This window comes from Triticum urartu, chromosome 1, assembly GCF_003073215.2.
Source record: "Triticum urartu cultivar G1812 chromosome 1, Tu2.1, whole genome shotgun sequence".
NCBI lineage: Eukaryota > Viridiplantae > Streptophyta > Magnoliopsida > Poales > Poaceae > Triticum > Triticum urartu.
The window spans coordinates 466062639-466075347 of record NC_053022.1 but is presented as its reverse complement, the minus strand read 5'-3'; the positions used below and the strand labels follow the sequence as shown (position 1 = coordinate 466075347).

General features: G+C 46.1%; 1 long non-coding RNA gene across 7 annotated transcripts; it reads left to right on the top strand.

Moving 5' to 3' along the window:
• Window positions 1-5819: 5819 nt before the first annotated feature.
• Window positions 5820-12332, top strand: LOC125519709. 7 transcript variants are annotated; one of them, XR_007288293.1, is made up of 11 exons: window positions 5820-6023; window positions 6291-6355; window positions 6436-6585; window positions 8004-8155; window positions 8418-8505; window positions 9242-9338; window positions 10228-10305; window positions 10593-10721; window positions 10801-10884; window positions 11146-11265; window positions 11717-12332. It is a non-coding gene; the product is annotated as an uncharacterized LOC125519709 (long non-coding RNA). The 7 variants fall into 7 exon arrangements; XR_007288295.1 differs by lacking the exon at window positions 8418-8505 and adding an exon at window positions 7090-7145; XR_007288287.1 differs by lacking the exon at window positions 8418-8505 and adding an exon at window positions 6132-6188.
• The last annotated feature ends 377 nt before the right edge of the window (window positions 12333-12709 follow it).

The following is a 12709-nucleotide window of genomic DNA, read 5'->3' as shown; positions in this document are numbered from 1 at the left end:
GCCCTTCGACAAAATCCATGGTGATGTCGTGCCATGGTTGTTGCGGAATTGGAAGTGGGTGCAGCTTGCCCGCTGGATGGGTTTGCTCGTGCTTGGCATGCTGGCATATGCCGCATTGTTTGACGAAGTCCTCGACCACGCGCTTCAACCCCGTCCAGGCGAAGAGCTTGCGGACGCCCTGGTAAGTGGCGGTGGCTCCCGAGTGCCCTCCCACAGCACTATGGTGGAGCGCGGCGATCAGCTTGGTTTGAAGCGCGGTGTTGGCGCTGATCCAGAGCCGCCCGCGCTGGCGGATCACCCCTTGCTGCAGAGTGTGGCCTTGTTTGTCGGTGTCGCAGAGAGCCAACTTGGCGAGCAGTTCTTGGGCGTCCACATCCGTCTCATACGAGTTGGCCACTTCCTAGAGCCACTGGGGCTGGCACACGGAGAGCGCGTCGAGGGCCAGTAAGTGCCCCACTCGAGAGAGCGCGTTGGTCGCGCCGTTGTCCGTGCCCTTCTTGTAGCGTAACATGAACTGCAGTCCCACCATCTTGGACATCACCTTGCGCTGCAGATCCGTGACGAGCTGTTGATCGCCCAAGGAACACAGGCTCTTGTGATCGGTGACGATCTCGAACGGTGCACGCTGGAGGTATGGGCGCCACTTATCGATGGCCATCATCACCGCGAGAAATTCCTTCTCGTACGCCGAGAGCTTCTGATTCCGCACGCCCAGCGCCTTGCTCAGGTACGCGACGGGGTGGCCGTCCTACATCAGTACGGCGCCCACGCCGGTGTCGCACGCGTCGGTCTCGATGGCAAACGGACGCTTGAAGTCAGGAAGCGCCAGCACGGGCGTGCTCACCATCGCCTTCTTCAGCAGCTCGAACGCGGTTTGCGCCTTGTCGTCCCAGAGAAATCCTTTCTTGGTGAGGAGGCGTGTCAGCCGCTTCGCAATAATGCCATAGTGTGGCACGAACTTGCGGTAGTAGCCTGTGAGGCCGAGGAAGCCGCGGAGCTCGGTGGGCGTCATGGGCACCGGCCACGCACTCATGGCGCTGGTCTTGCTGGCATCAGTGGCGACACCGTTCTTGGAGATGACGTGCCCGAGATACTCGATCTCCTACTGCGCGAACGAACACTTGGAGGCCTTGGCGTAGAGCTGGTGCGTCCGAAGCAGGTCGAGGACCGTGCACAAGTGTTCTTCGTGTTCCTGCAAATCGATACTGAAGACCAGAATGTCATCGAGGAAGATAATGATGAACTTGCGGACATGGCGACCGAAAATTGAGTTCATGAGGCACTGGAAGGTTGCCGGCGCGTTGCAGAGGCCGAACGGCATCACTCTGAAGTGGTAGTGGCCGTGGTGCGTTTTGACAGCCGTCTTTTCTTCATCCTCTTCCCTCATGCGTATCTGATGGTAGCCCGCTCGCAAGTCGATCTTGGAGAAGTAAGCTGCTCCACCCAGTTCATCGAGTAACTCGTCCACTACTGGCAATGGGAACTTGTTCTTGACAGTGGTTGTGTTCAATCGCCTGAAATCCACACAGAAGCGCCACGAGCCGTCCTTCTTCTTGACTAACAACACTGGTGCTGCATATGGACTCAGGCTATGGGCAATGACACCCGATTGCAGCATCTCCTGAACCTGCTTTTCGATCTCATCTTTCTGTGCTGGCGAGTAGCGGTAGGGCCTGGTGTTGATAGGTGTTGTTCCCGGCTCCAGATTGATTGCGTGATCATACTGTCGTTTGGGAGGCAGTACCTTAGGTTCAGCAAACACGTCTACATATTCAGACAGAAGTTTCTGAATTTGGGGAGGTGGAGGTGCAAGTTCAGGTTTGTCAGTCCATTCGACTATGACCAGTGCTACGGTCCAAATGTCGTTAGCTATCTTCATGCGATGCAGTTCATAAGCATCAAGTTCGGCGATGGGGGGTAAATCTGAAGTTCTTACGCCTTGTAGATGCACTTGTTTGCCCTCTGTTTCAAATGCGATTGTTTTCTCCTGCCAGTGACCGTTCATGGGGCTGTGAGCTGCCAGCCAGTCGATGCCCAGAACACCATCGTAGGTGCTGAGGGGCAACACGCGGAGATCGGTGTGGAAGGTGTGGCCAGGCACTTGCCATTCCAAACCTCTCTATTGGAAATATGCCCTAGAGGCAATAATAAAAGTATTATTATTATATTTCTTTGATCATGATAATTGTCTTTATTCATGCTATAACTGTATTATCCGGAAATCGTAATACACGTGTGAATACATAGACCATAATATGTCCCTAGTAAGCCTCTAGTTGACTAGCTCGTTGATCAACAGATAGTCATGGTTTCCGGGCTATGGACATTGGATGTCATTGATAACGGGATCACATCATTAGGAGAATGATGTGATGGACAAGACCTAATCCTAAGCATAGCACAAGATCGTGTAGTTCGTTTGCTAGAGCTTTTTCCAATGTCAAGTATCTTTTCCTTTAACCATGAGATCGTGTAACTCCCGGATACCGTAAGAGTGCTTTGGGTGTATCAAACGTCACAACGTAACTAGGTGACTATAAAGGTGCACTACAGGTATTTCCGAAAGTGTCTGTTGGGTTGACACGGATCGAGACTGGGATTTGTCATTCCATATAACGGAGAGGTATCACTGGGCCCACTCGGTAATGCATCATCATTATGAGCTCAAGGTGACCAAGTGGTTGATCACGGGATCATGCATTACGGTACGAGTAAAGTGACTTGCCAGTAACGAGACTGAACAAGGTATTGGGATACCAACAATCGAGTCTCGGGCAAGTAACATACCGATTGACAAAGGGAATTGTATACGGGGTTGATTAAATTCTCGACATCGTGGTTCATCCGATGAGATCATCGTGGAGCATGTGGGAGCCAACATGGGTATCCAGATCCCGCTGTTGGTTATTGACCGGAGAGTCATCCCGGTCATGTCTGCATGTCTCCCAAACCCGTAGGGTCTACACACTTAAGGTTCGGTGACGCTAGGGTTATGAAGATATGTATATGCAGTAACCCGAATGTTGTTCGGAGTCCCGGATGAGATCCCGGACGTCACGAGGAGTTCCGGAATGGTCCGGAGGTAAAGAATTATATATAGGAAGTGCAGTATCGGCCATCGGGACAAGTTTCGGGGTTATCGGTATTGTACCGGGACCACCGGAAGGGTCCCGGGGGTCCACCGGGTGGGGCCACCTGTCCCGGGGGGCCACATGGGCTGTAGGGGGTGCGCCTTGGCCTGCATGGGCCAAGGGCACCAGCCCCAAAAGCCCATGCGCCTAGGTTTCCACAAAAGGGAAGAGTCCCAATGGTGGAAGGCACCTCTAGATGCCTTGGGGGGAGGGAAACCTCCCCTTGGCCGCCGCACCTAGGAGATTGGATCTCCTAGGCTGGCGCACCCCCCCCCCTTGGCCCTCCTATATATAGTTGAGGAGAGGGAGGACTTCATACCTCAGCCTTTGGTGCTTCCCTCTCCCCTGTTACATCTCTCCCTCGTAGTACACGGCGAAGCCCTGCTACTGTGACGCCCTGCATCCACCACCACGCCGTCGTGCTGCTGGATCTTCATCCACCTCCCCCCCCTTGCTGGATCAAGAAAGGAGGAGACGTCATCCGTTCCGTACGTGTGTTGAACGCGGAGGCACCGTCCGTTCGGTGCTAGGATCTCCGGTGATTTGATTCACGTCGTGTTCGACTACATCATCCCCGTTCTTTGAACGCTTCCGCTCGCGATCTACAAAGGTATGTAGATGCATCCGATCACTCGTTGCTAGATGAACTCCTAGATGGATCTTGGTGAAACGAGTAGGAAAATTTTTGTTTTCTGCAACGTTCCCCAACACTCTCACTATTTGATTGCATTGCAGTCTCTGCCCGTTGGCGACGCGAACTGAAACTGGTGATAGTTTCTCTGTCTGAATGTCCAGTCGCGCGAGAAATGTTTCACTGATGAAACTGTGTGTACTTTCTGAATCCACCAACAGCAGCATGATCTGATCGCCCACCTGTGCTCGCAAACGAATCGTGGAGGGTGTTTCCTCGCTTGACAGCGCTTGTTGTGAGAGTGAGCAGCACTCTGGCTCTTGATCTGCAGGAGCATCCAGTAATTGCAGAGCATGGACGGTGTCGTCAGACAAGATTTCTCCGAAGTCGCCAAGCTCGATCATCAGAATCTGGCCTGTACGTTTGCACTGATGCTCCCTCGAGTATTTGTCCCCGCAGCGAAAACAGAGACCGTTCGCTCTGCGGAACTCTCTTAGTTGTCGTTCCCGTGCATATTCGTCGGCCCCTTGCCGTGGTACGGCTGCAGCGCGAGCTGGAGCAGTAACTGCTGGCGGTGCAAGTGGTGGTGGTGGGCGTCCTACTGGTGTGACACGCGAGCGCGAGGTGCGCTGTTTCTCTAGTTCTTCCTCCTGAATGCGAGCGAACACCGCAGCGTGAGTGATGCTGGTTGGTGCTTGCAAGCGCACTCCCAGGCGCAGCTCGTCCTTGAGACCGATCAGGAACTGAGATATGAAGAATTTGGAGCTCAGAGTTGGGTCCAGGGCCAGCAAATGGTACATCGCTGTCTCAAATTGCTGGCGATATTCCTGAACACTGCCGGTCTGACGTAACTGAACAAAGTGGTGCATCTGAACCTCGAACTCTTCTGGACCGAATTCTTCTTGCACCGCAGCTCTGAAGGCTTGCCACGAAACCCCTGGGTGTGTCTGTCGATAGGTCTGGAGCCACATCGCGGCCAGGCCGTCCATGTACAACGCCGTGGTGGTGACCCAGCTATGTTGTGGCATCCGGTACAACTCGAAGTAGGTGGTGCAGCGGTCCAGCCAGATGCGCGGGGCGTCGCCGTCGAACCGCGGAAAATCGTGCTTGGGCGGCTTGATGTAGTGGTCGCCGTGGCGATTTGGCTCCGAGGGCGACAGTGACCGCGCGGGTAGTAGTGGTGGTCCGTGGTTGACGAGGCGGGCGAACGGAAGCTGGGCCGCGCCATCCGTGTAGAGGGGTAGCAGCGGAGGACGCGTTGGTGGTGGCGGGGGTGGTGGACGGAGCGCAGAGGAGTCCCCCGTGTTCGTGACGCCCGATGGGGATGCCCCTCCGGAGACGGTCACCGCCGGGTTGACTGTGGGCGCCGCCTTGCGCGCCTTATCCACATCGGCTTGCGTGAGGTCGATTTGCTTGGATAGGCGCTTGATCTCGGCGGAGACCTGGTCGTTGTAGGCGATCTGCGCCTGGTGGCGCTCGTCGGCGGTCTTCTGGCTTGCGTCGAGGCGGCGAATGACGGACTCGAGCAAGCTCTGCAACTTGTCCGTGGTCTCCGACCTGGCGTCGAGCACGCAGCGGATCTGGGCCGAGGGCTTGGATGGCGTTGCCGTGATTCCGTGCTAGATCCGATCGAACCCCGGGCAGGATTTTGTGCGAGTTCGCCGGAGCGACGCGCACCTAACCCTGTGGATGTTACCGATCGATCTCGAGCAAACAGTGGTGGGGAAGAAAAATTTTGGGCTCTGAATACCAGATTGTCACACCCCAGCGGTGGATCTGATAGCGAGAGGAAGGGGATCAGGGGTGAGATGGGAGAACGAGAGTAGGTGAGGAAAGCGTGAGGGGAGGAGTCGACAACAAGGAATGATTCAATTGGTTTTTCGATACCCTCATCGTCCAAACACAGACATACAAGTAAGCAGCGCCAGCTGGCCACACACACGCCTACTCCTGACTCCTGGGCCCGGCTCGCTCCGTTGACCAGGTCATCCGTTGCGGGTTCAGACTCTGAACCTGCACTCTTCAGTCCGCTGCTGATCTATGAGCAGGCGTGACACGCCATCTTGTCCGCGGATGGCAGACGTGTTTCTTGCCGCCGCTGCTGCTCCTCTTCCTCGCCTCCTCTGCGACGCTTCCTCCTCTTCTCTTCTCCCACTCTAGTCATGGCGGTGGCGGCCGGGCCAGGCGGCGGCGGCGGCCGGAAACGGAGAAGCGGGCGGGCTGGGAGAGCGTCCTCGTCGCCTTCAACCTCCCCACGCGAGGTCCTGATTTTTTTTATTTAATCCCCACAGATACTCATTTCTGTTTGTTCAGATGCTATTTTATATTTTGCCTACAAGGTGTTTGACAATACTCCAACGTGGCTGCAGGATGACATTAGTCTGCAATTGTACTCAATGAACGATAGCAGTTTTGTTTGCAAATAGGTTCAGAAATTTGGTTTCCTGCACACATCATATCAGTAAGGCAATAGCTAGGCAAAGTGTTCTATTCAGATTTAGTCATGACGGGTCTGTTCTCCACTGTAGAGAGGAAAAAGTAGGGACGGTGAAGCCTTGGGTTACATGACAAATGCAAAAAACTTTTCAAACAGGTATACTTTTCTTCGTGCTTTTTGTATATGTATCTATGAGAATTATGCAGTATCATATGGCAATTTGATTATATTCTCAGGTGTGCCTGCAATGGAACATTGGATTTCAGCAATATTATTGGTTCTGCATACAAGGATACTACCAAATGGAGTTGAAATTGCAGCTGCGTTAAGTTTGGTGACATTTGCAAAGGATTGGTTGAAAGAACAGAGTCACAATACAGGAAAACGTAAGCTGTTACCGTTAGCTTGAATAAATGTACACTGCTTAGTTCATATTTGATTCCAGTGCTTTAGCTTTCTTGGATAGTAGAGTTATTATAGAATAAATTTGTGTCAGTATAGACACAGAAACATACATATAGTTGTACAAGGATAGTATAGAGTTATTATAGAATAAATTTCTGTCAGCATTTACCTTGACTTGGTTTATGTTTGATATGTAATCTGATTAATGGTTTACGGACTAACAACTATAAAATCTACTTTGATTTGCAAGGTACCCCCAATTTCCATACTTACAGTGTTTTTATTCTCCATTTAGTGCAGCTCCTTCCTAGATAATATTTCTTGGTTTGTTGTCGAGTCCTATATTTGCTTAAGTGACGAATAGACCAAGTTCATCTACTATAGATATATTTTTTTCCCAAAATGAAAAAGATTGACTTTGAGCATGGAATTAATAATCTATCTGCTAGAATTTATCAAGAATTATGTTTGTGTTGGATGTGCAGAATAGTAAAACACGCAACAAAACATATATCTGGAAAAGTTTACGCCGTACTGATGGGTTAGTTATTCTGCTCTTATTCCATGTTAGTTAAGAAGCAGATGTTTCGTGTCGGTTCCGGTTATATGCCTAAATGTTTTTCGCCGCAGAGATAGGTCTTATATTTAATGCGACCTACTTTTTTCTCAAATAATGATATCTGCATCCCTTGATGTTGTAGGCCATGGCTTGACTGATTATGGCCAATTAGAGCATGTATATCTATATATCTTGCTTTTTTTTCTTTCTTCGGTTATGGCGACCCAGGATATTTGTTGGTGGTGTTGCAATGGTCATCTTGCTTATTCTTGTGTCTGCTACTACTTGTTTCTCGGTTCCTTACTACCACTTCTGACCACATTACTTTGCCTTACATGTGTAGGGTTATGCTGTTGTGGGCTGGTCAAGCAGTGACCGGGCCCTGGTGGACTGCAACTTGCCCAAACCATACCCTGATCCGCAACTCTACTTTTCTCTTCAATTTTTGCTCCTGGTGTGCTTTGGAATGTGGTCGCCTAGCGCAGCTTGCCCCCTTAGAGCCTAGCATAATTTGTATTGGAGCAGACTTTAATTAATTAGATGTGTGATGTGTCTGTTTACAAAATATTTGTTGTTTCTTTGCAAGTTTATCATGTTCCAGGGGCTACACATGCCTTGATAATAGCACCACAAATGTCCAGGTTCATATGCAGTTTTATTTTAGGCATAATAGCAACCTTATTTTATAGGTGAAGGTAAAAGAGCTTCCTGCTCAGGCCTGACTAGCCATTTTGTGATCTCTGTAATATGATATGATTGTTGTTTTGAAGTTGGTTACGTTAGTCCCCTATTTATTTTGAAGGATCCTTCGTCCGTCTGATCATTTTTGCGTCTTCACAGGTTGTTCTCCTGTTTTTGACTGCATCCTTGCACCGTCGTTACAAGCGATTTCCCTTCACTACAGCCCCTTTCATGTCGTCGTTACAAGAGATTTCACAGTTTCCCCTTGTTACCATGTTCTTCAGTTAAAATGCAGTTGTAGTGCTCCAAAGGTGAGACAATTTCAAATTCTACATCATCACTCTTTTCTTTCTGTTTTTCCTGTGCAGTTTTGAACTGTGTAAAGCCCATACGGTCAGACAAGAGCTTGTACATGTTTCTAGATATCTATTCGATGTGGTAATCAAGTGTTAACCTAATTTTACAATCTCATAATATTAATTGTTGTGGTGTTAGATTTCTGTTTTACAAATAGTGGTTCCATATTTTGTTCCTATTATCTTTGCATAATTGTGTTGTCGAACCAATTTTCAGTTATTTTCTTTACTGTGGTTCGGATAAGTACCTATTCAACGATGTTGGACATTGCGGTTGGTGGCTACATATTACAAAGATCATCTGGGTTCATATCAGTCATCTTTATCTTGAATTAGTGATATGCAATTTTTTTGCAAGTACTATAAATTAGAGTGGTCCATTGTTTTCTTGATGGGCATTTGATTATTCAGATTAGTGTTTTTTGCTATGCCCTGGTTTGGTCCTCTAGAGAGGGCCAAACCTACTGATCTGCTAACATAATAAGCCTTGGGGTATGAAAGCCTTGTGGTATGAAATAGTTCCATCCCATTTAAAGCATTGCTTTTTCAGTGTCTGCTTGAAACTGAAACTGTTTTTAAATCTTGCTGTGAAGGGCAGAATGTCCATTGCAACACCATGGTTAAATCAGCCTTAATAGTTAAAAAGCATGGTTGTATTGCTCACTTATAAGGCGTTCTATTTTGTTGAAGTGCATTTAATCTATTTTCTCTTAATTTTTCAATCGGTGTGCATAAAGTTGTCTTATCTGATACATAATTGATTAAGAGTTTACAACTAATCTCAGAAGTATCGTCTATAATAATTTCAAATGGTGTTCATATATCCTGATGTGATATTGTGTGTTTTGGTGTCCACACCTTGGGGTACTTTATTCTGATTTTAGTCTACTTTCACTACTTCTTCAAATAAGTTTCTTGTATTATGATTTTGGATGCACAACCTATTGATCAATTTTTTTAAATAAGAAAGAATCAACATTCATGATGTTCTGCGGCTGTGAAGTATTTGTTATTACCCTGACCCTATTGCAATTGTTGCAGGCTAAACCTTGAAATCAAATGTAATTTTGAAGCCATTCTTGATTATTTTGCCAGCTGCGGTACATGATCAGAACTAAGGCGACAATGGCCAGACTATGTAAGTTATTCATTCAATGTTTTTCTACATCCCGATTAATGGGCAATTCGGAGAGCGTTGTGTAATCTCTACTTTAATGAACTATATTATATCGGTTATTTTATTCTTCCTTTTTATTGGCTTTACTACTTTATAGACACCTACCAGAGGCTATAAGGAAAGTGAGCTTGAATTATGGTGCAGGATGTCAGTAAAACATGTGAATGAATCAAGAATTGTGTATGTAGATATTGATGCAAGTTGGTTGCATTTTAGAGATTGAACAACACCTGCTTCGTGTTTGTGTAGAAAGAGGATGGCATACTTTGCATAAACTTGTGTAATATATCATTGTTTTATTTCTGGGTCAGCATTGATTTTTTTCTCCATTCAAAGAAATTGTTTGCTAAAAGGGGCAAATAACCATCTTATATTTCTAGATAATATTCAGATTCATTAAAATAGTGGTTTCAAGTGTCGCATTCAATACTAGAGTAATAAGGATTAAGGTACAGAACTTTGTATGTTGTGCAAGAATAAAACCATTTGTTTATCTTGCCAAGTTTCAGTATTATTACTTATGATATCATTCTACCAATTGATGATAAGACAATTGCAATTGCCTAGAAAGAGCAGCGATAAGACAATGCACAAAGACACAATATAGTTATATTTTGCATTTCTAGGAAATTGCTGCTCTGATATTTGTTTGAGCTTCTAATTTCTGTTTCCCCTAGAGTATAGTTAATGCTTTACCTTTTACTCCCTCCGTTCGGAATTACTTGTCTCGAAAATGGATGTATCTAGAACTAAAATACGTCTAGATACATTCATTTCTTCGACAAGTAATTCCGAACGGAGGGAGTATATTATATAGTTCAAGCACTCAGAAGAACTTCTCTTGTCGTAGGTCTGGTGCATAGATTTAATTGATACATTGCCAGTTTGGACAACACCTTCAAACATTATCTCGGAAAGAGTTCATCTGGTAATGACAACGTCAAACATACAATTGATGATAAAACGATTATGCAGCCATTCTTGCACGCCATTAAAGAACTTTTATAGGACCTAAATGTTTTCTTTTCTAATTCGAAAAAACTGCCTTATTACCTGATTTCTGAAGTTTGGGTCGTATCAATATTTTTTTGCTTTTATATTGATGGACAGTGGAGCAACTCCGTGCTTACCTGTTCCTATAATAACCTTTATGATATGCCAATACATTCATATAATATCCTTTTTACATAATCATATTGTCTCTTTTCTTGGCAGCACAACAAGACTTGGATGGAAAGGCCTTTCTGCCCCAGCACAACATAACTCCTGGGGTCATATTCGGCCTCCCAAGGTCCTACTAGGGTTGTTCTTTCTAAGGGTGAAGCATTGCCAGTTGTGCCAATGGTAGGATGATACCTATTCTCAAATTTATATTCTAACAAGGAATGGGTTATTTACAAATCGTATGTTTCATTTGTTTCAGCCGGGCAAAAGGAATAGCTCTCTTGAAGGACAAAATGCTGTAACTCTCTTCATATACAAGATAGAAGTTATGACTTCAATTCCGGTATAATTTCCCCACTTGCGCCTGTGGCGCAATGGGTCATATATTCTCTGAGGTTCCCTAATGTTTCTGAAAGCTGCCCTCATGTTTGCTAATGTTTGATTTGTGCTGTCGCAAGTAGCTTTTGTTTGCACTACTGGACGAACTATGTTGAGCTTTACTTCTAGGAGGCAAATTACTCTTTAGCTTAAACAGATACTAAGATTTTACAGGACATTTTACACGGCTCTTTGATCACATCTCCTGGTATTTTGGGTCTTTCAGGTGATAGAAATAGCCAGATGGATCACGAAAACATTGTGAAGATGGTGAGATATTGCAAGGAGTCTGATCCGTTCTGAGGAATGCTTGTCTTTGAGTACCAGCCAAATGGGACCCTCTACGGTAAGCCGATATGGTCTTGGCACTGCAACCTTGTGCATATGATGCCATTTGACTGAAAACATGGCGGGCGAAGATTTTGCTCAGCATCGCGCGCATTCTAATACACTTCACACTGAGCCGATGGCTCTTCTCGCGCTCCCCGTGTTGACGGCCAGTTCAGTCTATTAGTTATAACATGGCTTCTTCACTGCAGTTGACAACGAAGACTGCAGGGTGAAAACCCCACATCAAATTTATTGATTAGTAAAGTCATATACAAAAGATTTGCAAAGGTTAGAGAGTTAGCTAGCTATAACAGAGAGTCAATCCATATTGCAAACTGTTGTGAGTACTTGGCTTTCACCCTATGCAAGTGCAGGATGACCTCATGCCTAAATTTGCTTCTCTAGGATCTAAAAGATGGCAACACATTCTGAAAATAGCTTCATTTCTCTGTTTCCAAATGTGCCAGGCAGCCAGAATAACAACCTCAGTGAAGAATGGGTGACCAAACTACTGCTTTGTCAACATAAAACTCTGCTCAATGGAGTTACCCTGCTGCCAGTGAATCTGTAGATAGTTCCATATCCTGATGCTAAAGTTGCAGCCAAAAAAGAGATGCATCCAATCCTCAGTGCACCTTGTGGGACACAACACACAGTGAAAGACATTCTCCAAAGAAAAAACACGCACATTGAAAGACATCAGTGACATTCCAGTGTCTTCTGCGAAGCATGTCTCTGGTATTTAGTCTATCACTGAAAAGCAGCCAAGCATGGTATTTTCAATTTAAATCATGAAGTGTGTTTTGTCACGGATGTGATACTCCGTGCTGCAATCATTCTTGCCACGAAGGAATTCGTAGAGATTACCACCTTTGAGAAGGTTAAAGATACAATATGTTCTCCTCGAGTAAAATTAGTTTTGCGCATTCTGAAATAGAAGTTATGTCTTGCAACTTCTGGTCACTGCTCTTTGCTATAAGAATCATTGGTTGTTCAGGTAAAAAAAAAAGAATCATTGGTTGTAACGAGAATTCATAGGGCATATTGTGGTGTTTAAAATCTGAATAGTCAGTTGCTCTTTTATTTCTTTATTGCAGCTACCATCCCATATTAAATACCTTTGCATGTACGTATTGACTATTTGTTCTGGATTCTGGTCAAAACAAAAACATTAATGCGGAAGAACACGTGGGCAAACACAGTAAGATACTCCCTCCGTTCGGAATTACTTGTCGCAGAAATGGATGTATCTAGACGTATTTTAGTTCTAGATACATCCATTTCCGAGACAAGTAATTCTGAACGGAGGGAGTATAAAGATACACGAGAGGGGAAATCGAGGGAAATGCGGAAGAACACGTGGGCAAACACAAAGATACAAAGGGGTAAACGATGAAACCTATCTAGCCCTTGTTGAAACCGCTTCCTCTCACCGGCCGGTCCACCGATCCAATAGAACC